The sequence below is a fragment of the Triturus cristatus genome, chromosome 1_2 (assembly GCF_964204655.1).
Source record: "Triturus cristatus chromosome 1_2, aTriCri1.1, whole genome shotgun sequence".
Lineage (NCBI taxonomy): Eukaryota > Metazoa > Chordata > Amphibia > Caudata > Salamandridae > Triturus > Triturus cristatus.
The window spans coordinates 953,199,060-953,220,297 of NC_140580.1; the positions used below are offsets into that span (position 1 = coordinate 953,199,060).

General features: G+C 47.9%; 1 protein-coding gene across 14 annotated transcripts in view; it reads left to right on the forward strand.

The window, feature by feature from the left end:
• ZNF618 (zinc finger protein 618) overlaps positions 1-21,238 on the forward strand; it is a 1,018,163-nt gene that overhangs the window by 122,165 nt on the left and 874,760 nt on the right. For 2 of the 14 annotated variants that reach the window (XM_085610006.1, XM_085610026.1), the window contains exon 1: positions 8,561-8,659. The exons of 11 other annotated variants lie outside the window; for them this stretch is intronic. The gene's annotated coding sequence lies outside the window, so the exon portion shown is untranslated. Of the gene's footprint in view, positions 1-7,868; positions 8,006-8,560; positions 8,660-21,238 lie in introns of those variants that run through there. One more of the 14 variants, XM_085610001.1, reaches the window with a different exon arrangement.

The following is a 21,238-nucleotide window of genomic DNA, read 5'->3' on the forward strand; positions in this document are numbered from 1 at the left end:
GATGATATGCACTCATAGAGGGGCTCCTAGATGACCAACTGGTACTTATAGGCAGCATCTATGCACCGAATACTGAGCAGGGAGAATTCTGGGACTCTGTCAGGAGTCATGGAACAATTCTCAACGACACCCTGGATCTTAGGGGGAGACTATAACTGCGCATTAGACATATCCCTTGACAGGTCCCATCCGCCCCCGCACACTGGCACACGCACAAACAGGACGGTTTAGGGCCTGGGTGAAGCACTGGTCCCTCATAGACGCATGAAGGAATCGACATTCATTGATTACACTATACTCCTTCCACTCAATCCCCCACAACTTGCATGTCCGCCTTGACTGCTTCCTGTGCTCCCAGGCAATCATCCCCATTACACAGAATACGGATTACCTATGAAGAGTTGTATCCAATCATGACGCACATCTTTTAACCCTTAGATGGTGACTCCCGCCCCTGCACCCGGTTCCCACATGGAGTCTGCCACGCGATTGCCTCGAGGACCAGGTGTTCCCCCATGAACAAGAAGATAGCATTTAAGGCTATTTGTCAACAAACGCCCACAGAGCATCCTCCAAGACACTAGAGTGGGACGCCTTCAAGGTGGTTATTGGGAGGACATGTATCAGACAGATAGCAGGGGTCCGACGGACGTTGGGTCGGCAATTTCAAGAGACGGAAGGCAGATTGCCGACTAACCAAAGACCTGGAAGGGCATCTCCAGCCCAAGTCGCAGAAGCAAAGACGTCATATACCGAAGCATTAGCAGATCTCCGTAGATATAACTTTAAGGTATACACAACAAGAACGCACTGAGAAGGAAATCGGGCGGGAGCACTATTGGCCTGGTTGGTCCAACAGGACAGAGACATCCAGCCCATTACAGCATAACGCAGTCCAACGGGGATGTGGCCCACTTGCAGGCGTGTGTTCTACAGCTCTTACATGACTATTGTGCTAATTATATGGAAGCCCCGAGTGGGACTGCCAGGAGCAGTTTCCTAGCCCCTTTGGCCATTCCCAAAATCCATGCAGCGGAAGGGTCTTCCCTAGATACGGTAATCACTGTAACGGATGTGAAGCACGCAGTTCAAATCATGACACGTAAGAATATTACAGCACATTACTAGCGTACACAAAACTACTATATACCAACCGTACGTCCCGAATACGCCTAGGTCGCTACATCACAGCGCCCTTCCAAGTGAAACATGGCACAAGACGGGGGTGCCCACTTTCACCCCTCCTCTTTGCCCTAGCAGTGGGGCCCCTGGCAGTCCGCCTATGCCAGGGGGGAGCGAACTGGGGAATCCCACTAGCAGGTATCCCTCACAGTGTGTCCCTATATGCAGACGACCTGCTACTATGTGTGGGATGTGACGATGGATCTAGACCCCCTATGGGCCACACTTCTAGATTCCGCAACCGGATTACCCGTAAACTGGTCGAAATCCACCATTTATCCCTTGAACACAGATCTACCCCCACAAGAGGCACAGATAGGAGACATTAAGCTCACCTGGAGTGCCCAAGCCCCACGCTACTTGGGCGTTCGACTATCACACCCGAGTTGACCTAAATGAAGGCAACCATCGAATGGCACTGACAGGCAAACGGAGCTCAGTGGGATTCTGGAAGACCCTACCCTTGGCCCCAATTGGTAGAATAGCTACAGCAAAGATGGTTATAGTGCCTAGACTACTATACCAGTCGTCCCTCGACGTTCTTTTTTCCGGGAACTGGACTCCCTGCTTGGCTCCCTCATAAGGTGTAACGGCCGACGTAGAGTAGCCCTCACAATGATGCAACTACCCATAGACCAAGGAGGACTAGGGGCCAGATGTACGACCATTAAGTTTAGCAAATCGCAAATTGCGCAAAATTGTGACTCGCTAAACTTAATGTACAACAGTGTCTCAGATACAGTTTGCGATTCCCAATGGGGTCACAAATTGCATGCCTCATGAATATTTTTTTTTTTTTTTTTTTTTTTTTGAAAAACCTTTATTGACATTTCAATCAATAACAAGTATGGGCCTACAACCCCCCGGGGCCGGCCGCTAAGCAGTCAGAGCAACAGAGATCAAATGTTAACACAGGCAGCACCTCGGGGAGCAGAATCTTCATGCTAATATAGTCTGGCCAGTGAAGAGCGCAGGTAGGACACCAGGATAAAAAGGGTTTTCATTTTATAATGGAAAAAGACAGAAGGATCAGGTGCCGAACAATTTCCCAACAGCGATAAGAGGCAGGCAGAATGATAAACGTAAGCAATAAACAGCAATCTATTGAATCAATGGCGCAGACACAGGAAATTCAGGATAGGGAAGAATATCATGCCCAGCTGCGCCTGCAGTCCCCTGCCCTAAAGCCCAGAGAACACCCCGGAAATTGTGGCACACATGAAAAGGCAACGATTCACAACAAAGGAGGTGTACCACGCTGATCCCAGAAAAGAGAAAACGAGAAGAATCAGAGAAGAAAAAGGAGGCCATGGAAAAAAGAGATTAAAGACTAAAGAATCCCCTCCCCCAACCCCCCACCCTGCACCTCTGCAAATGAGTACGCCCCCCCCCCCCAGCAGTGTGCCTGTCGCCCTGGAACCAGACCCGAAATATAGAAGAAACAGGGAAAAAGGAGTAAGAAAAGAACCCCACCAGAAGGGGGGGTAGAGAGAGTATTAATAAACTGGAGGAGGGCCTTCAAAACATGCCCCCGGCGTCTCCCTCCCGCACATTATGTTTCCCCCAAAGCAAACAGTAAGCAACACAAAATCGACCATGTCAAAGAAAGATGGGGAGCCTTTTGCACCTACTATACCGACTGTTATACCATGAGAGCACGCAACCCCGAGCCCGCCCACCTATTAGCCGACCACCACTGAAAAAGCATTCTTATCCTTGGCCACTCTTGGCAAATCCGCCCATGCATACCCCTCGACCCGGCGCCATGTCCAATGCTACACGGTAAAGGAGCGTCCAAAAACGACCAGGAAGCGACGCACCCCGGTGGGGTGGAAGTCTCTGAGTACCAACCCAGTCAGCATTATGGAGGAACGTCTTTCCCAGTGCTGCCCCAGGATCTGCACTGCACACAAGGTCCAGGAAGGCGGAATCAGCCAGAGTAGACAACCGTTGCTTGAGTTTTCCCAGGGTCGCCAGAGGCCGCACACCGGACAAGGCCACCCCCCCCCCCCACTCAGGTCCAATACCTCCGGGACAGATCAGATCCACAGCCAGCCGATCACACAATAGTAGACTGTCCGGAGTTTCCAGCTGGTCACTAGGCACAGGGGTGGCCCCGACGTTGTCGTCCTGAGTGCAGTGCAGGAAGTCCCTGTGTATCGGAGGACAGGCAGGCCGCAACTGTCCCAACGCTGATGCCACACCATCAAGCCTACTCCCCAATACCCAAACGCCACGAAGCAAGGTGGAACGAAGGGCACCGAGAGCCTCGAGAAGGTCCCGGTACCCCAGCACAGCTCTCTGCGATCGCTCCGCTACGCTCCCCAGAGTCGCACACTCCCGATCCTGCTGTGACCTGGTGGACAGGATGGTAGACTTCATCGTGACAAGATGGCCGCCGGGTAGGTCCAACCCGTATTGGGACCGGGACCCAGGGGCAAGCGCATCAAGGTTCATGTCGCTGGCAAACAGGGTTCCGGAGGCAGACCAAAAATGTATCCGTTATGTAGTCACGGGCAACAGTCGTCCCCACCACGGACCAGCGCCCGCGAAAATCCGGGAGCAGCCCGCAGGAATCAGGGCGAGTTACGGGCGGCGTTCGGGCAGCTCACCGTCGAAGGCAGAGGCAATCACCGGAGAGTCGTGGAACTGCCACCCCGGGCATGCACTTGTTCCGCTCCGCTTAGTGGTAGGAAGCGACCACGGCGAAATGTAGGCCGATAGTCGCACCGATCCGGCAGTCCGACTCCACCCAGTCACCAAAGGCCGCTGTTGTGAAACTGCCACCCGGCCAAGGTGTCCACTCGAGGTCCCGGCTCCAGGGCCGCACAGGCCGCAAATTGCAAATACCCGTTTCTCCGGCGGTACAGCCGCCAGAAACTTCGGAGTCACTCGATCGGTTGCCGCTCTCATTCACAAACACGGGCGCATAGCGCAGGCTGAGGATCTAATGCAGGATATCCGTGCGGGATACGGAGGTTCACGGAGCCGGGAGTCTACGCTACCGTCCCGGTCGCCATCTTGGCTCCTCCCCCCTGCCTCATGAATATTAATGAGGCTGTCGCAATTTGCAACCCCATTGGGAATGGCTAGCACTCCCAGGGATGGTGGCTTCTGACCATCATGTCTGGCACTGCTTTTAAATAAAGCAGTTTTTTTTTTTTTTAAATGCAGCCCATTTTCCTTAAAGGGAAACGGGATGCATTTAAAAAAGAAAAATTAAACTTTTCTGTTTATTTTTTTAAGGGCAGGCAGGGGTCCCTGGGACCTCTGCCTGCTCTTAAAAAATATTTACGCACCCATTCACAAAGGGGAACGGGGCCCCTGGGGTCCCCTTCCTGTTTGCGAGTGGTTTACCACCTACTTGAAGTAGGTGGTATACTGCGAGTGTTTTGCAGCTGCAAATGTGCTCGCAAAACAAAAGTACATGGCATAGTGACTCGCTATTAGGAAGGGATGCCCCTTCCTAATACTGAGAGTCGTAAATGCTATTTTGCGAGTTAGTGACATTTGTACATGCCTGGAGCCTTTTTTGTGGTCGCAAAAGGGCCGATCTCCCGTTTGCGCCCGCAAAAAAGGGTTGTACTTCTGGCCCTAGGAGCTCCATCCTTCAAGGTGGATTTTCTGGCAGCACAACTCCAGTGGCTGTGCGGGTGGATGGCGGGGCGTCACCTGGAGGAAACCAGCTCAGAAGCCGGCCCCTTGCCGGTACCAGCCTTTCTACTTTCAGGGACTCGACCCAGCTCCGCGTATCCCATAGGTGTATGGTACAGATCCACTGTATATCTCGAGAGTCCCCACTCTACACCCCCCTGTTGCCCCTAGCCGGCCTACCCATGGGTCAAGGATACTACACAACCCAAACCTTACAGACACGGACGGACCAATCGCTCATCGAAGTGGAGACCCTGTTTGCAGGCGGACTACTCTTTCCCAATCGCTTGTTTGGCAGAGGAAAGCAGCCTCCCAAGAGAACTGTTCCTTCTCCACAGACAGATCATATCAGACTGCCGCAAGCTCTGGGATTTTTCCGAGGGAGAGCCGACGACACACCCGATACTCCCACACGACACTGCCTATGGGCCCCGGGCGACACTTGATTACTTGGCTATATAAGGCCATATGCGAACTTACCGCCACATCATTAAATGCACTGAGACTTAAATGGGAAGAGGAATTCGAACGCCCATTACATGACAAAGAATGGGAACAGGCCCTATAGTACCCAGAGAAAGTCTCTCGTAAGTCCAGGTTTAAAGACATCCAATTTTTTATCCTACATCGAGCCTACCTAACGCCGGCACACCTTCAGAGATTCTATCCCACTACGCAGTTCTCATGCTTGCACTGTAACACCCCCAGCGCAACATTTCAACACATGTTCTGGAGCTGCCCCACTCTGGCATCGTACTGCAACACAGTACACAACATGGTATGAGAAGAGGTCACGGAGCTCATAACCATCAATACATGGTAAGCGTGTGCACTGGGTGTGTTCCGCCACCGAAAACAACTCTGAACCCAAACGCGATTCGCGTCGCTGGCTATATTACTAGCAAAGCGAGGGATAGCTATGCATTGGCGGGCCACAACAGGACCCCCAATAGCAGCGTGGATAGGATTGGTCAGTAAATGGAGCGCAGCAGAGAAAGATGCCATTAGAGAGGAGGAAGTACGGGGGTACGCAAGCTCCACATCTCCACAGAATGGGCTGCACTCCTTCAACGCTTCCGACACAATGGGACAGACACTCCACCGCGCACGGACTCACCAACACCCACAGGAGAACCAAGCCGGGCCCCCCCCAATGCCGCCCTCATGGACCCCAAACACCACAGAGTCCCCTCGCACACAACGAACAAACAGAGCCTCCTTGACAGCTCTAACAAGGATAGAGCCACCATAAACGAAAATGAACCCCTTCAGCCCCAAGCCAAAGCCACCAGAGACAAAAGCCAACTGCCCAAACACCCTCCGCTTCCCAACCGCTTCTACCCATTTGGAACCCAAAGTTAGTAATAAACTGAATTTCTTAGTAGTTCTACACACCAGACGTGAGACAGGAAGGACTATCCCACATGGGTCAAAACGATCATCATTACATGAATTACTAATGTCTAACAAACAACATTCAGACAGGCACACAAACACACCTATCGGAAATAAGAATGTAATCTATGTTGGAAGATGTCATGTGATGATAATGTAACAAATAACATGAAACAGAAAAATCTAATAAAATGTTTTTTTTTTTTAAAACCTGTTGCACCTACAAGAATCAAGGGTAACATACACTTCCATATAACTGCACCTTGCTGTAATTGCAGCATACTTGTGAAATTAAAGGCACCAGTCCCTTTTCCACATACCATTCATTAAAGCTTTCATGAAATGGCCTAAAAGAATATTTCCTACAAGAGCACCGCCAGCCCCATCATGAAATTTAAATGTGGCACTTACAAGACTTATCTCCACTACTTTTGAGCCTTTGCATTCCTGCCCACTACAGTTTCTGTCATGGAAGGTTGCTTTTCCCGTAGCTTTTACGTCATTAAGAAGGGTTAGCAAGTTACAAGCCCTCACAATAGAAGAACCGTGCTTTAAAGTTTTGTACAGATGATTCAAAGTTTATTCCAAAAGTTATTCCCTTTTCACTTAAATTCGACACTTAACCTCCCTGTTTTTTTCCCCAAACCAGAGATTGTTGCAGAAAGAGCACTTCACACACTTAATGTTAAAAGGACATTGATATATTGCATTGATAGGTGTAAACCTTTTAGGAAAACATAACAGTTATTTGTTGCTTTTTCCAACTCTAGAAAATGAAACACAATTTCGAAAACAGGAATTGCTTGATGAAAAGAAAAATGCATATAGATATGTTAAATATAAGCCAAGCGTACATTACCATCAGTTCTGCAAGCACATTCTAGAAAGAAAGGTGCTTCTTTGGTCTTTCAATGGAACATTCCTTTAGCTGACATTTGTGAGGCAGCTACATGGACAAATTCACTTACATTTACTAAACACTATTGTGTGGATGTCCAAGCAAGGCAACAACTCTTGTTGATCAAACAGTGTTACGAACTTAATTCCACACATCTTCACCATCTTATGCCTGTAGCCATAGCAAGAGGAAAACGACTTCAGCATGTGCATCTGCAGCCAACATATGCTACGAATGGAGTATGTTAATTACCTTGTAAGCCTCTATTCATAGGGTGTAGCTCTGCAGATTCACAATCGTCCTTTCATCTTCCCGGCAGGCATTCTCCGGTGTCAGATTTCATGTATAAACATGCTATTATAATAATAATGTAATAATAATAATATATAATAATAAACCATATTTTCTAAAGCGCAAACATATTACCCCTTAAGGTTTTAAGGTTCTGGGGCCCGGTGGGGAGATTAAGTGAGCTACTGCCCAGAGTCGCATGGTGCTGAGCTCAGCTGCCACTTGCGCCGAGGATCGAGCTGTGAGCCCCGCACTCCGGAGTCCCCTGCTCTGGCCGCTGCGCCACACCTGCCCCTCCTATGCTATATCCAAATATGTATATAAGTTTTAGCCTTACACATATAATTCTTAATCCTTTATCTATCTTTACTAGCTGCATCTTCACTCACCATAATGGCGGGGAAAAATGAACAATCTAACTATGGAGCTGTTCAGCATTCATCCAAAGAGGAGGAGTCTTGATGTCACGTCAGCAACACAGACTTCTTCGAGGAAAACAAGTTGTAAAGTTCGGGCCCAACACTAGATGGAAGGGGTATGCATGTGAAACTGCAGCATTACATGCAACAAATCGATCCTTACAAGGTAAGTAACATACTCCTTTCAATTTCTCCATTGTTTTTCACATATGATACATCTCATTATCTTGTGATAAAATGTTTTTTTTGATAATCAACTTTATTGAGATAAAATGTTTTTTTAAAATATTTTATGCACGGCAAAGAAGCTACATCTCCTTCAGTGTGCGAATAACTATTATCATCTAATACTTGCCTTGCTATTAGTGCTAATTCATTTTTGTTCTCATCTTCTAGGCACTGGGCTAAATACCTTGGTGCCTGAAAGATCATTGGATTTCACTGTTTCTTTTTAAAAGTTGAGTTGCCTTCTTGGAATGCTCTCTTATTAGAGTATGCTCGGAGGTGAGAATTCGGACACCGCATGTCATGACATACAAGAGAAACATCTTCGAAAATCTCATTATATTTGGTCCTTTCCTTAAAATGTCGCTTTAAAAAAACCTACACTGTACATCATATTTTCCAATAAAGAAGAAAAAACCTGGATTATCTGCCCTTTTAAAAAATTACGGACTATATTATCTGCCCTAATTCTGGACTAATGTGTGTTCTGTCTTGCAGAGCTGTTATATACGTGGTGTCTGCTTGGGGAGATTATCAAGGTTAAGACCATGGGGACCATTTGTAGCAACATGAAGCCCCTTGTAGATCACACTAGGTCAGTGGACTCAAGTAACCAATTTGGTTATAATACTGTGTTGGTCCAATTTGTACGTTCTGTCATTGTGAATATTTTTCCGTTGCAAATCTCAATACAGTTAATTTGTAACATCTAAAATATCATGATTTCTGGTAGAGAATGTTTGCAGTTTGTTTCTTTCTAGATCCCTCATTTGTGCCTCTGGGATATTAACATAGGTTGTATGTCACAATATCCGCATCAAAATTAGTGTAGGACAGAAATATGACTTAAGCACTGATCACAAAAATAGCATCTTATTTGATGTGCATTTTTTTCTTATTGACTCATACAGGTCGTTATTTTTGTAAGAAATAGTTAAGACACAGTTTGATTGTTAGAAATTGAGGTTTCTAGTTGGCAGCGGTATGCCCCTTGTCCAAGCAGGGACCCTTCCTTCTAGTCAGGATAAGGGGATTACACTTCTAAAATAACCCCTGCTCACCCAGTAAGTAGCTTGGCACGAGCAGTGAGGCTTATCCAAGAGACAATGTGTGAAGCATTTGCACGGAACACACAGTATTACCGTGAAAGCACTGCAATAGGACACCACACCAGTTTAAAAAAAATAGCCAATATTTATCTGTGTACCACAAAACCAAAACATTAAAAATCCAACATACAGTAATCAAAATATGAATATTGCAAGAATAACCTTGAAATAGAGTTCCTTGAAGTCAATAGCTCCGTCCTGGCTATCAAGGTGTTGCGAACACACAAATCCAACAGTTCGGTCTGGCAGTTGCGTTCCGTGCCAGCAATGGTGTCAGGAAGTCCTGCAAAGAGTACCTTGGAAACGTAGGGCGTTGTGGACCTTGTGATAAACTCCGAAGATGTGGCGTCGGCAGACGTCTGCTTCAGAGCTCGGTGCAGGAATAGTCAGGCCCTTGAAGTCACATGCTTTGGGGATCCAACTCTGTGAGGTTGAAGTCGGGAGCGCCGGTGTTGGCAGGCATCTGAGCTGTGGTGCAAAGTGCAGCGGTGCGGCATCCAGCGCCATCGGTGAAACCAGGGTTGTGGTGCGAAGCGGGGTGATGCTCGTCGCGGTGCTGGCAGGTCATAGTTCAAGCAGCAGCATTGTTACTGAAGTGCAGTCGTCGGCAGACGATCTAGACTCGATGGTGCCAGCGTCGGTGGGGCACGGCTGCATTGTGGGAATGGGCAGTGCGTTGAGTAACTTACAAGCGATGCCTGTGGGCCATGGTGCAGGAAGTGGCTTAGATGTCGACATACAGCGTCGTCGTCTCTAATACCAGGGTGGTGATGTGAAGCAGGTGGTGTGCAGTGCAGTGCCCTCAGGTCACAGTGCAAGCAGCAGTTTGTTGGCAGCATCATTGGTGAGACCAGTGTTGGTGCAAATCGTCGCTGACCGCATCTAGTTGTTTGTTCCTCTGTGTCAGCTGGCACATTTAGTTCCAGATAGAGAAAAGAACAAGGGGACCCGTTTTGGTAGCCTAGGGACCTCGGGTAATAACTTATTTTAAAGAACAAAGGTCCTTGGCATAAAAGGAAATAATTCGAATGTTTCAACATAGACTACAATGAGCACTATGGAGGTTCTTCCAATGTCCAGCCGGACAGAGGAATATTTATTCAAGTGAGGTAACAAGATGGGCAAAATACAAGGCACAACAAAGATGGCGAACGGCACAGTCCTGTACCGAGCGTTTGAAAAGAAGGTATAAGTGGTATAGATGCAGGAAGGAAACAACAGGCAAAAAGAGGGGAGAGAGCAAAAGGCGGCTTACATTTACATAATAATACTATGTAAGCTCAAACCAACAAACAGCACACTCATTTTTTCACAATGGTTAAATAGTGGTGTTTGTTACATAGGTCGACGTTTCGATCCCTAGCTCTCAATACTAAGGGATCATCATCAGGACTAGGAATTGAACTGTTGCCTGATAGAAAGTGTCAAGGAGCCTGGGAGCCAGCTCGCAGTGGAACTGGGAAGGCTCGGTGAATGCCAGGGGCAGCTCAATGGGTGCCTGGAGTTCGTCGGCAATACGTGAAAGCCTGACGAGGGCGTCTGGAGCAGCCAACCGATCAGGAGGGCTGGAGCTTATGAATAAAACCAGGGCGCAAGGGGCCAAATGGCTATCACGCCGAACGGAAAAGCAGACCCGTGCTTCCTCCGGCCGCCAGCTACTCATTGAGAGCTCCGGTCCCGCCTTGTCTGGCAGCCCACTCCGCTGCATAGACTGTCCACCGCAGGCCCTTGAACACTCGGTTCTGGCCCCTTGCGCCCTGGTTTTATTCATAAGCTCCAGCCCTCCTGATCGGTTGGCTGCTCCAGACGCCCTCGTCAGGCTTTCACGTATTGCCGACGAACTCCAGGCACCCATTGAGCTGCCCCTGGCATTCACCGAGCCTTCCCAGTTCCACTGCGAGCTGGCTCCCAGGCTCCTTGACACTTTCTATCAGGCAACAGTTCAATTCCTAGTCCTGATGATGATCCCTTAGTATTGAGAGCTAGGGATCGAAACGTCGACCTCTGTAACAAACACCACTATTTAACCATTGTGAAAAAATGAGTGTGCTGTTTGTTGGTTTGAGCTTACATAGTATTATTATGTAAATGTAAGCCGCCTTTTGCTCTCTCCCCTCTTTTTGCCTGTTGTTTCCTTCCTGCATCTATACCACTTATACCTTCTTTTCAAACGCTCGGTACAGGACTGTGCCGTTCGCCATCTTTGTTGTGCCTTGTATTTTGCCCATCTTGTTACCTCACTTGAATAAATATTCCTCTGTCCGGCTGGACATTGGAAGAACCTCCATAGTGCTCATTGTAGTCTATGTTGAAACATTCGAATTATTTCCTTTTATGCCAAGGACCTTTGTTCTTTAAAATAAGTTATTACCCGAGGTCCCTAGGCTACCAAAACGGGTCCCCTTGTTCTTTTCTCTACATTGAGCGCAATCGCTGGATTGCAAGGGTTTGATTCCCTCCCGACCAATCTCTTGGTTAGGCCATCCTAGTCTTTAAGAGTGTCTTTCATTTTACTTTCCATTTTTGTTTCAAGTCCCCTTCCTTACACTACTGTATGTCAGCTTTTGCACCGTTGTATACTGATGATTACATTAAACAACTTTGCTCAGGTCCATCGTTACTCTCAGATGCCCCTGAAATACCCACCCTATCTAATTCCTCAGTCCCAGATCAATTGGAGAAACTCAGAAAGAAGCAGGTCCGGTTACAATTAATGATCCTCATGCTCACAGATTATCTCAAAGCAGAAGTCATCCCTCTAGGCCTGCAAGTACGTAATATCCCTGGGATCTTCACCGATAACCCTAAATATACTTCTAACTTCAGCTACATCGGAACTACATGTTCCCGCCACTGGCTAGTGCTAGGAATAGATATCGCCACTGAAACTCTGAAAGTGCTTGAAACCGAGATCTCAGATATACTGAAACAAATTCAAGATTCTAACGCAACCTCTGATGCCAAAAAACTGTTGGAACAAATTGAGAAAACTGTTGCAGATTTCCATAGAATCGAACAGAACAAGAAAGCTAACAAAATAAAGAAAGACATAAAAACCTATAACATTGAGACTACCTACCCTTACCTGCAAAAAGACTTCTATACTAATAGGTCCTATTCTACACATCAAAACAACCGTCCGTGGGGCCGCTACAACAGACGCCACAACTTAGTAGGCTTTTCGGATACATCTGCTGATTCATCCGACAACTCAGACCCAGGAGAGGGAACTAGTACCACTAGACGTGGAGGCTTAAATCAAAACACTTTTTTAGCCAGGGGCCAACAAGAGCAACCCCAACGAGGCAGAGTGAAGAAAACTCAGCGGTGGTACAATCCACCGGGAGAGAGACGCACACGCAACAATTTTTACCAATGGTAATGACAGATACTTCTGCCAACCAACATACTGATGTGATTCCCATCTTCAATCTCTCCTCTCACTCATTGACCCCCGACGAACTCTCTCTCCTCAAAAAAGGTTTATCCTTTGTCCCTACAATTCCACCCAATTTCATGGACCTACAGACTGAGCTTCTCAGATTTTTCCGGCGCATCCGCCTACAAGCATTTTTTCAACTGCACCCTATGCCAGATCAAGTGGCTAATACTCCCTTCCGGCCCCCATCCACTTTCTCACCATCAGCCAGTATGGTACCCCCAGAGGTAATCACCTTTGAGAAAATGTTATTGAAAGATCTCTCTAATCTACAGAACAACAAAAGGTTCATCCCATTTAACATTACACGCAAAGAGAAACAAGCTATCACCCAGTTAAAGAACACCGACTCCTTGATCATCAAAAGTGCAGATAAAGGTGGTGGAATAGTGCTCCAGGAAAAAACAGCGTACATATCGGAGATCCAACGCCAACTTGACAACACAGAACACTACTTGAAGTTGGCATCGAATCCTACTAAAGAGATTCAGGGTTTGATCCTCAAGACAACCACAGAGGGTCTCCTTGCTGGCTTCCTTTCAAAAAAGGAGTTTAATTTTCTCAACGTTAAGTCAGCACGCACACCCGTTATATACACGCTCCCCAAGGTCCACAAAAATATTTCAAACCCTCCGGGCCGTCCCATTGTTTCTGCCTGCGGTTCGATCTTAGAACCACTGGGTTCTTATGTAGATTTAAGGCTATCACGCCGAACGGAAAAGCAGACCCGTGCTTCCTCCGGCCGCCAGCTACTCATTGAGAGCTCCGGTCCCGCCTTGTCTGGCAGCCCACTCCGCTGCATAGACTGTCCACCGCAGGCCCTTGAACACTCGGTTCTGGCCCCTTGCGCCCTGGTTTTATTCATAAGCTCCAGCCCTCCTGATCGGTTGGCTGCTCCAGACGCCCTCGTCAGGCTTTCACGTATTGCCGACGAACTCCAGGCACCCATTGAGCTGCCCCTGGCATTCACCGAGCCTTCCCAGTTCCACTGCGAGCTGGCTCCCAGGCTCCTTGACACTTTCTATCAGGCAACAGTTCAATTCCTAGTCCTGATGATGATCCCTTAGTATTGAGAGCTAGGGATCGAAACGTCGACCTATGTAACAAACACCACTATTTAACCATTGTGAAAAAATGAGTGTGCTGTTTGTTGGTTTGAGCTTACATAGTATTATTATGTAAATGTAAGCCGCCTTTTGCTCTCTCCCCTCTTTTTGCCTGTTGTTTCCTTCCTGCATCTATACCACTTATACCTTCTTTTCAAACGCTCGGTACAGGACTGTGCCGTTCGCCATCTTTGTTGTGCCTTGTATTTTGCCCATCTTGTTACCTCACTTGAATAAATATTCCTCTGTCCGGCTGGACATTGGAAGAACCTCCATAGTGCTCATTGTAGTCTATGTTGAAACATTCGAATTATTTCCTTTTATGCCAAGGACCTTTGTTCTTTAAAATAATACATTTAGTTCCAGAAGCGGGTACGTGGAGGATGGCGAAGTCTTTGCTGTTCCTGAGTCTTCATGAACAGACCAAGGTCTACCTCGAGCCCTGAGAGAAAATTTGGAAGTTAAGTTGCAGAAAGTTCAGTCCGGTCCTTTTCACTGCTCAAACAGCCACTGCAGGCCAACACAGCAAAGCACACAGCAAAGTGGTATTTCCTCCTCACAGCTTATCTAACTCTTCATTGTGGCAGGTTCCTTAGTCCAAAAGAGTTCTAAAGTTCTGTGTAAAGGGACTCAATATTTATACCACTTATCCCTTTGAAGTTTTAGGCAGAAAGTCTATGAGTTCAGTAGAAACCAGTTCTATCCTCCCTGGTCCAGCTTTACTACAGGAGGTGGAGACAGCATTGTTTAGAGCAGACACAGTCTCTTCAGGTGCTAGTGGAAACCTCCTCCCACCACTCTAAATGCAGAAAGGTCTATTTAGCCTGGCTGTGAGTCACCCTGGAAAGGCAGGACACACCTCAACCCCACATTCCCAGCTCCTGTCACCCCAAAACCAGATGTCGAATACACAACAGGCAGGGAAACACAGGATGGTTAAGTAAGAAAAGGCTCACTTTCTAAAAGTAAAATTTTCAAACATACACTTTAAAAACCACCTTTTACAAAGTTAGTGTGCTCTCTGAAATCTACTACATTTGCAAACATACATAGGCCGATTATTGTTTGCTCTACCTCTTTGTTTGTGTTTACAAGAGGGTGCACTTGCCAGGTTGACATAGCAGTTGAAAACAGGGCGTGCAGACAGTACAGTGGCAGGTCTGGCACCTTTGAAATGCCACTAGTGTCAGTGGCACAACCAGTGCTGCAAGCCCACTAGTAGAGTTTGATTTAAAGTCCCTGGGTACACAATACCCTGTACTAGGGACTTACTAGTAAATCAAATATCTCAATCATGGAAAACCAATCATGACACAATTTACAGTGGGAGCACTTGCACTTTAGAACTGAACAGCAGTGAAAAAGTGCGCAGAGACACTGAACCAGCAAATACAGAGTCCAGCATACCGTTAACACAGGAGGTCAGAAAGACAGGGGAAACAAGCCAAACGAATGTAGGGAGAACTGTCTACCCACCTGGGAGTTCTTTTCACTAAGGCGGAAGAACCTGGATAGACCATCAGCGTTGAAGCATTCTTTGCCAGGGCGGTGTTCCATCATAAAGTGCATTCCATTAAGGGAGATGGACCACCTCAACAGTTTTAGGTTCTCACTCCTCACCTGCATTAACCATCTGAGGGGGCCTGTGGTCTGTCTGTACTCGGAAGTGAGTCCCAAACAGATAGGGTCTTAGCTTCTTCAACACCCTGCCCACAGCAAAAGCTTCCAGCTCAATGGCACTCAACGTCTGTTCCCTGGGGAGTAGACACCTACTAAGGAAGACTACAGGCTGGTCTAAGCCCTCTTCATTAAGTTGTGAGAGCACAGCTCCCACACCATGCTCTAAACCATCTGTCAGCACAATGAGTTCTTTGGAGAAGTCTGGTGCCTTGAGTACGGGCGCTGTCCACATGGCTGCCTTCAGGGCATCAAAAGCTATCTGGCAGACATCAGTCCAGATCACTTTCCTTGGTTGCTTCCTGGAAGTCAGCTCTGCCAAGGGGACAACAATGATGGCCATAACTCTTGCCAAATATCCTTTAGTAACCGGAAGGGACCTAAAATGTCTCTCACTGCAGTCTGGGTCTTGAAGGGCTCCCAAGCCAGAATGGTGTCAATCTTAGGTTGTAGGGTCGCCACCTGGCCGCTTCCTACTTGGTGCCCTAAGTACACCACGAACCCCTGCCCAATTTGGCACTTACTGGCCTTGATCGTAAGGCCTGCCTTCTGCAAAGCCTTCAACACTTCCCAGAGGTGGTGCAAGGGCTTTTCCCATCTTGAATTGAACACTGCAATGCCATCCATGCAGGCGGCACTGAAATCCTCCAGTTCAGCCAAAACCTGGTTGACCCAGCTCTGAAAGGTGGCAGAGGCAGTCTTTAACCCAAAGGGCATAACCCGGAACTGGAAGGCAGATTTCTCCTTGGCTCCATCATTCAAGGCAATCTGCCAGTACCCAGATGTTAAATCAAACGTACTGAGAACTTGGCAGCTCCTAACCGATCGAAGAGCACATCAGCTCGGGAGATGGGGTGTGTGTCACTCCTGGTGATGGCACTGAGCCCACTGTAGTCTGCGCAGAACCCAAGTTCAGAAGTGGCACTGGGTGCAGCAGCCTTTGGGACCAAGACCACTGGGCTGGCTCAAGGACTGTTTTAGGGTTCTATCACCCCTAACACTAACACCAACATCTTAGAAACCTTCCTAGATGTTGTCTCTGACCCTGTGAGTCAACCTGTACACTTTGTGCTTCACAGGAGAACTGTCCCCAGTATCCACATCACGGGTACACCAGTGGATGACACCTGGGGTCAGAGAGAACAGTGTGGCAAACTACCCAAACAGCTGGCAACAGTAACTCTGCTGTTCCGTGGTCAGTGTAGGGGAGAGGTTCACACCTTCCACTGACCCATTGTGCTCCTTGGCGTTCAGGAGATCAGGGAGAGGTTCACTCTCCTCTTTAACCTCATCATCTGTCGCCAAGAGCATCCTTACTTCATTTAGACCTCCTAAAGAGAGGTTTGAAGCTTTTCACGTGTAAAGCCCTCAAACGCTTCCATGGAGTCTGCAAGTTCACCAGGTGGGTGATATCACTCTTGCGCTCACCTCAAAAGACCCAGTCCACTTGTCCTGAAGTTCACAAGGCGCTACTGGGGCCATGACCCACACATTCTGGCCAGATTGAAACTCCACCAGAGTAGCATTCTGGTCATATCAATGTTTCATCTCTTCCTGGCTGGCTTCTAGGTTCTCCTGAGCGAGTCTCCTGAAGCGCAGAGTCTGGTTTCTAAGGGCTAGCATGTAGCCAAATACATCCTGGGGAGTTTTTCTGAGAGCTTTCTCCCAGCTTTCTTTCACCAGACTGAAAGGTTCTCTCACATGGTGCCCATACAGCAACTCAAAGGGACTGAATCCTAATGACTTCTGCAATACCTCCCTGTAAGCAAAGAGAAGGCATGGTAAGAGGGCGTCCCACTTACGATTCATGGGTTTGATCAGACCATTGATCATGCCCTTCAAGGTTTGGTTGAATCTCTCCAACAAACTGTTACCACGTGGGGTGGTAAGGAGTGGATACACCACACTCCTTTCACAGGAATATCCTATAGCTGGATATGAAATGGATACCACCTCTCTGGGTAACCCCACACGGGAAAAGATCCCCATTAACACTCAGCCCACCACGGGTGCCGTTGTGGTCCTGAGAGGGATCGCCTCTGGGTCATCAGTTGTGACCCTAGGAGTGGTTTTTAAGGAGGATGGGTTTGAATCCTTTATCGTGAAGGGACTGAAAGCAGTTTGGAAAAACCTCAAAGTCCAAGTTAAAGGCCTCACCAGGAAAGAGGTGCTATAAATGGTGCTGAGTGCCTGAGTGGCAGTGAGAAATGCCAGTGGGCATTCTGGAGATCTTCGCGTGAGGACCGAGGAGCCAATTCCAAGGGAGGATGTGCTGAAAGCTCAAGAGCTGCCAGGAGTGAAGGTACCCTCCAGCCAGACCAGGCAGCAGTGGTCTGTCCCCAGTAGAGCTGGAGGACAGGAGAGCAGCTAGGAGGCATCAAATAGAGCTGGAGAGGCTAAAAATGGAAGACTAAAGAGAGCATCGAGTCATGGAGGAAAATAAGATGCTTTTAGACCCTGAGCTTAGAGTAAAGGACCTGGATCAGAGGAGTAAGTCCAGTTCAGATGGTGGCAGCAATACCTCCGTGCACTCAGCTAGAGTAGTGCATATTCCCAAGAATGTAGAAAAGAGTAGTGAGATGACATAAAGAGGTGGTTTCAGGGCTATGAGGCATTTATTCACATGAATGGGGTCCCTGAAAAGAATTGGGGGGCAGGATGGTGGTCTAATTTCTCAGAATAGAGAAGGGAGACGTTGTTGGCTTTGGGTAAGGGGTACAACCTCACCTACACTGACATGAAGGATGCCCTTCTCACTAAGTATGGGATCACTCCTGAAAAGTACAGGGATCAGTTTAAAACCAGTAGGAATACTGATTCCCTGATATTGTTACAGTGTGTGTATTCTTTTTGCAGGTAACTGAATGGTTTGGAAGGGCAGCAATGAAAAAAGTGTACAGAGATACTGAACCAGTAAAAGCAGAGTCCAGCATACTATCAAAACAGGAGGTCAGAAAACAAAAAGACAGCGGAAAAACGTCAAAAGGTGCCAGGTCTAACAATTCTCAGTTCTGCTTTGTTGCAGATTCCTAGTGCGCTTGCCTGTCTTTAGGTGCATAAGAGCTGAAGAGCAAGACAAGAGATAAATCCACTTCCAGAGTAACAGGGTCAGGTTTAAAGGAAGGATGAGAAGGAAGAGTTGCTCTAAGTTCGGATAATGTTTATTCAGCTCCATTGAGTTGCATTGATTGGATTGGTTTGAGGTTTCAAAATCCAATATTCTCCAGTGGCTAATGTGTGACTGTGGAAAATTATTTTGAGAATGTACCTCTAAAGAAAACAAAGCGGTTCACAATTGTGCTTTTATTCATTGTTGTTGTTTTCATTCAAAGTTGTGCTTTTCGTATGTAAACTAGAAAACTTCAGAAGTAGATCTACAAAATCATTTTGAAACACTTGTGAATGAGTAGAGCATCTGTTCCCAAGCCTGTGAAGAAGTATTCAGAATTAATTAGTGGTTGATTAGAATGCTTAAAGCTTGACAGTGGAAATGGATAGTGCTACAATGTCATTCATGCCCCTGTCAGCTTTAACATACCTGTGATGCATGGACAATAGGCTGAAAATATGGAATGCTGGGGCCCGAGGCATCCGTTCATGTGTGGAAATTCCTAATTAGTGACCTACTTGTGTGCATAGGTCTATTTTAGTGTATACATTTCAGGTGTAATTTTGTTTTTTAACTGTATAAGAGTGTTCTCTTCCAGGGGATCCTCATCAATAGTTATAAGCATTAGAATATTCCCGCCCATGCGCGGGATCCCGGAAACACTATATTATATGTGCCCCACATATATATCCATATATATATCTATATATATATATATAAAAACAAGGAATTGCAGCCTACTAAACACCAGAGCTGAATCATGCCATAAGGATTCTCTACCATACATGAAAAACATGCATTAGAAACAGGAGAAAACAATAGCAAAACTTGTTTTAGAAATTGTTTTAATGCTCAGCACACAGTAGAAATCCTCACAAATCACTGAAAGCATAGGAAGCTCCCAGGCTGCATTGCAAACACCCAGTCTAAAAAGACTGAAAAGCTAACTTGTAGCTGCATAGCAATAAACTGACACCGTGCCTTTAAGGCACACCTGACCCCCAACTTCCCATCATGCCTCAGGGGTGACAGTTAGGTCAGTTGTCCTTTCCGGCTCCTTCAGGAAGGATCCTGGCAACACAGCTCCACTCTTTTCAGATTTTTGTCAGAAAATATTTTCACTTTTCACAACTTTTATTCCTTACTTCGACGTTTTTCGTCAGTTAAAGTAAGAGGCTGTCCTTTTTGACAGGTTTGGGCATTTTTTAATATCTTAAAATGCCATCTCTTTTTGACCCTTGCCCTTCTTATGGCAAAAAGAAGGCCAAGACTGATTCTCATAGGGTCTGTATCCATTGTCTACCGGAGGACCATGATCCTACGACCTGCCCTCACTGCCAGAACCTGTCCAGAAGAACTTTGAAGGACAGGGAAAGAATTCGCCTGTATGGCCTGGCAGGTAAACCATCTAGAGGATGATCTCCAGTAAAGAAGGGCTCCAAGAGGTCTAGAACGCCTTCTAGAAGCAAGTCCTCGCGTCCTTCTGCTTCAGCGTCGGGTATGGCGCTGGCAAAAGATCTTCAGGTGGGTCATATTTCCAAGAAAAGACCTTCGACAGCGGGCTCGCCGTCGAGAAAAGGTACATCGTCGACGTCGAAGACTCGTCCGCCGTCGTCAACCCGGCGACGATCGGCGTCGAGAGACAAGACCCCTCCGCCGTCGTCAACCTGGCGACGATCGGCGTCGAGAGACAAGAACCCTCTGTCGTCGTCAACCCGGCGACGTTCGCGTCGAGGAGCAGAGACCCTCCACCGTCGTCAACCCGGTGACGATCGGCGTCGAGGAGCAGAGACCCTCGGCGTCGATCGGCGTCGAGTGTCACCCCTCCGTCGTTGAGGGCAGGCTCACTTCCATTGTCGCAGAACCACCAGCGATCGACGTCGAGAGCGAAGACTCCTCCGCCGTCGTCAACCAGGCGACGATCGGCGTCGAGGATGAGGTCTCCGTCGTCGTCTCGACAACGTTCGGCTTCGAGGACGAGAAATACCCCTCAGCCGTCGTCGCGCAGACCGTCGACGTCGAGATTGGATGCAGCTCCGCCGTCGTCTAGACGCCGTTCGGCCTCGAGTGAGAGAGTCCCTCCGTCGTCGGCTTCACATCGCCGTTCAACGTCGAGGCACATTGTTCGGCGTTCGATGTCGAGCAGACGAGAGGCCCGACAAGCAGGAAGGCAGGAGCTCAGATCGACGTCGAGAGCCCGCTCGACGTCGAAACAGGCCTCGTTGAGGTCGGAGGATGGATCGGTGGTCCTAGAGTCAGCTTCACGCCATTCGTCCTCTCATTCATCCAAGGGGGCTTCTCCAAGGTCAGCTACTCCGCAAAGGTCTCTCACGGAGGGAAGTGGCTAGCCATGTCCGCAGGTCTCCTTCAAGACAACGCGAGACCACTCCTGCGGTTCCACTGTCGCTCAGATGGCTGCTGCCCGTACATCACTGGCAGGACTCAGGGGCTACAAGGAGGATGCAAGAGTATGCCAGTCTGGCGCATAGATCCCCGCTTCAAAGATTTGTGGACGAAGTGGAGAGAGTGAGCCTTCCCAGGAAAGCACGCGAGAAGTCACCTGAGAGACAGCGCCATAGATCGCGCTCCCCCAGACGAGAAGATCGTGCAGTCAGATCACGGGCCCGTGATCATCGACGAGGTAGAAGAACACCATCTACTTCCTCGACTTCCTCCACCCGATCCTCAAAGAGGGATAACTCCCCCACGCTCTCGGACAGCCTAGTGTCCAGGG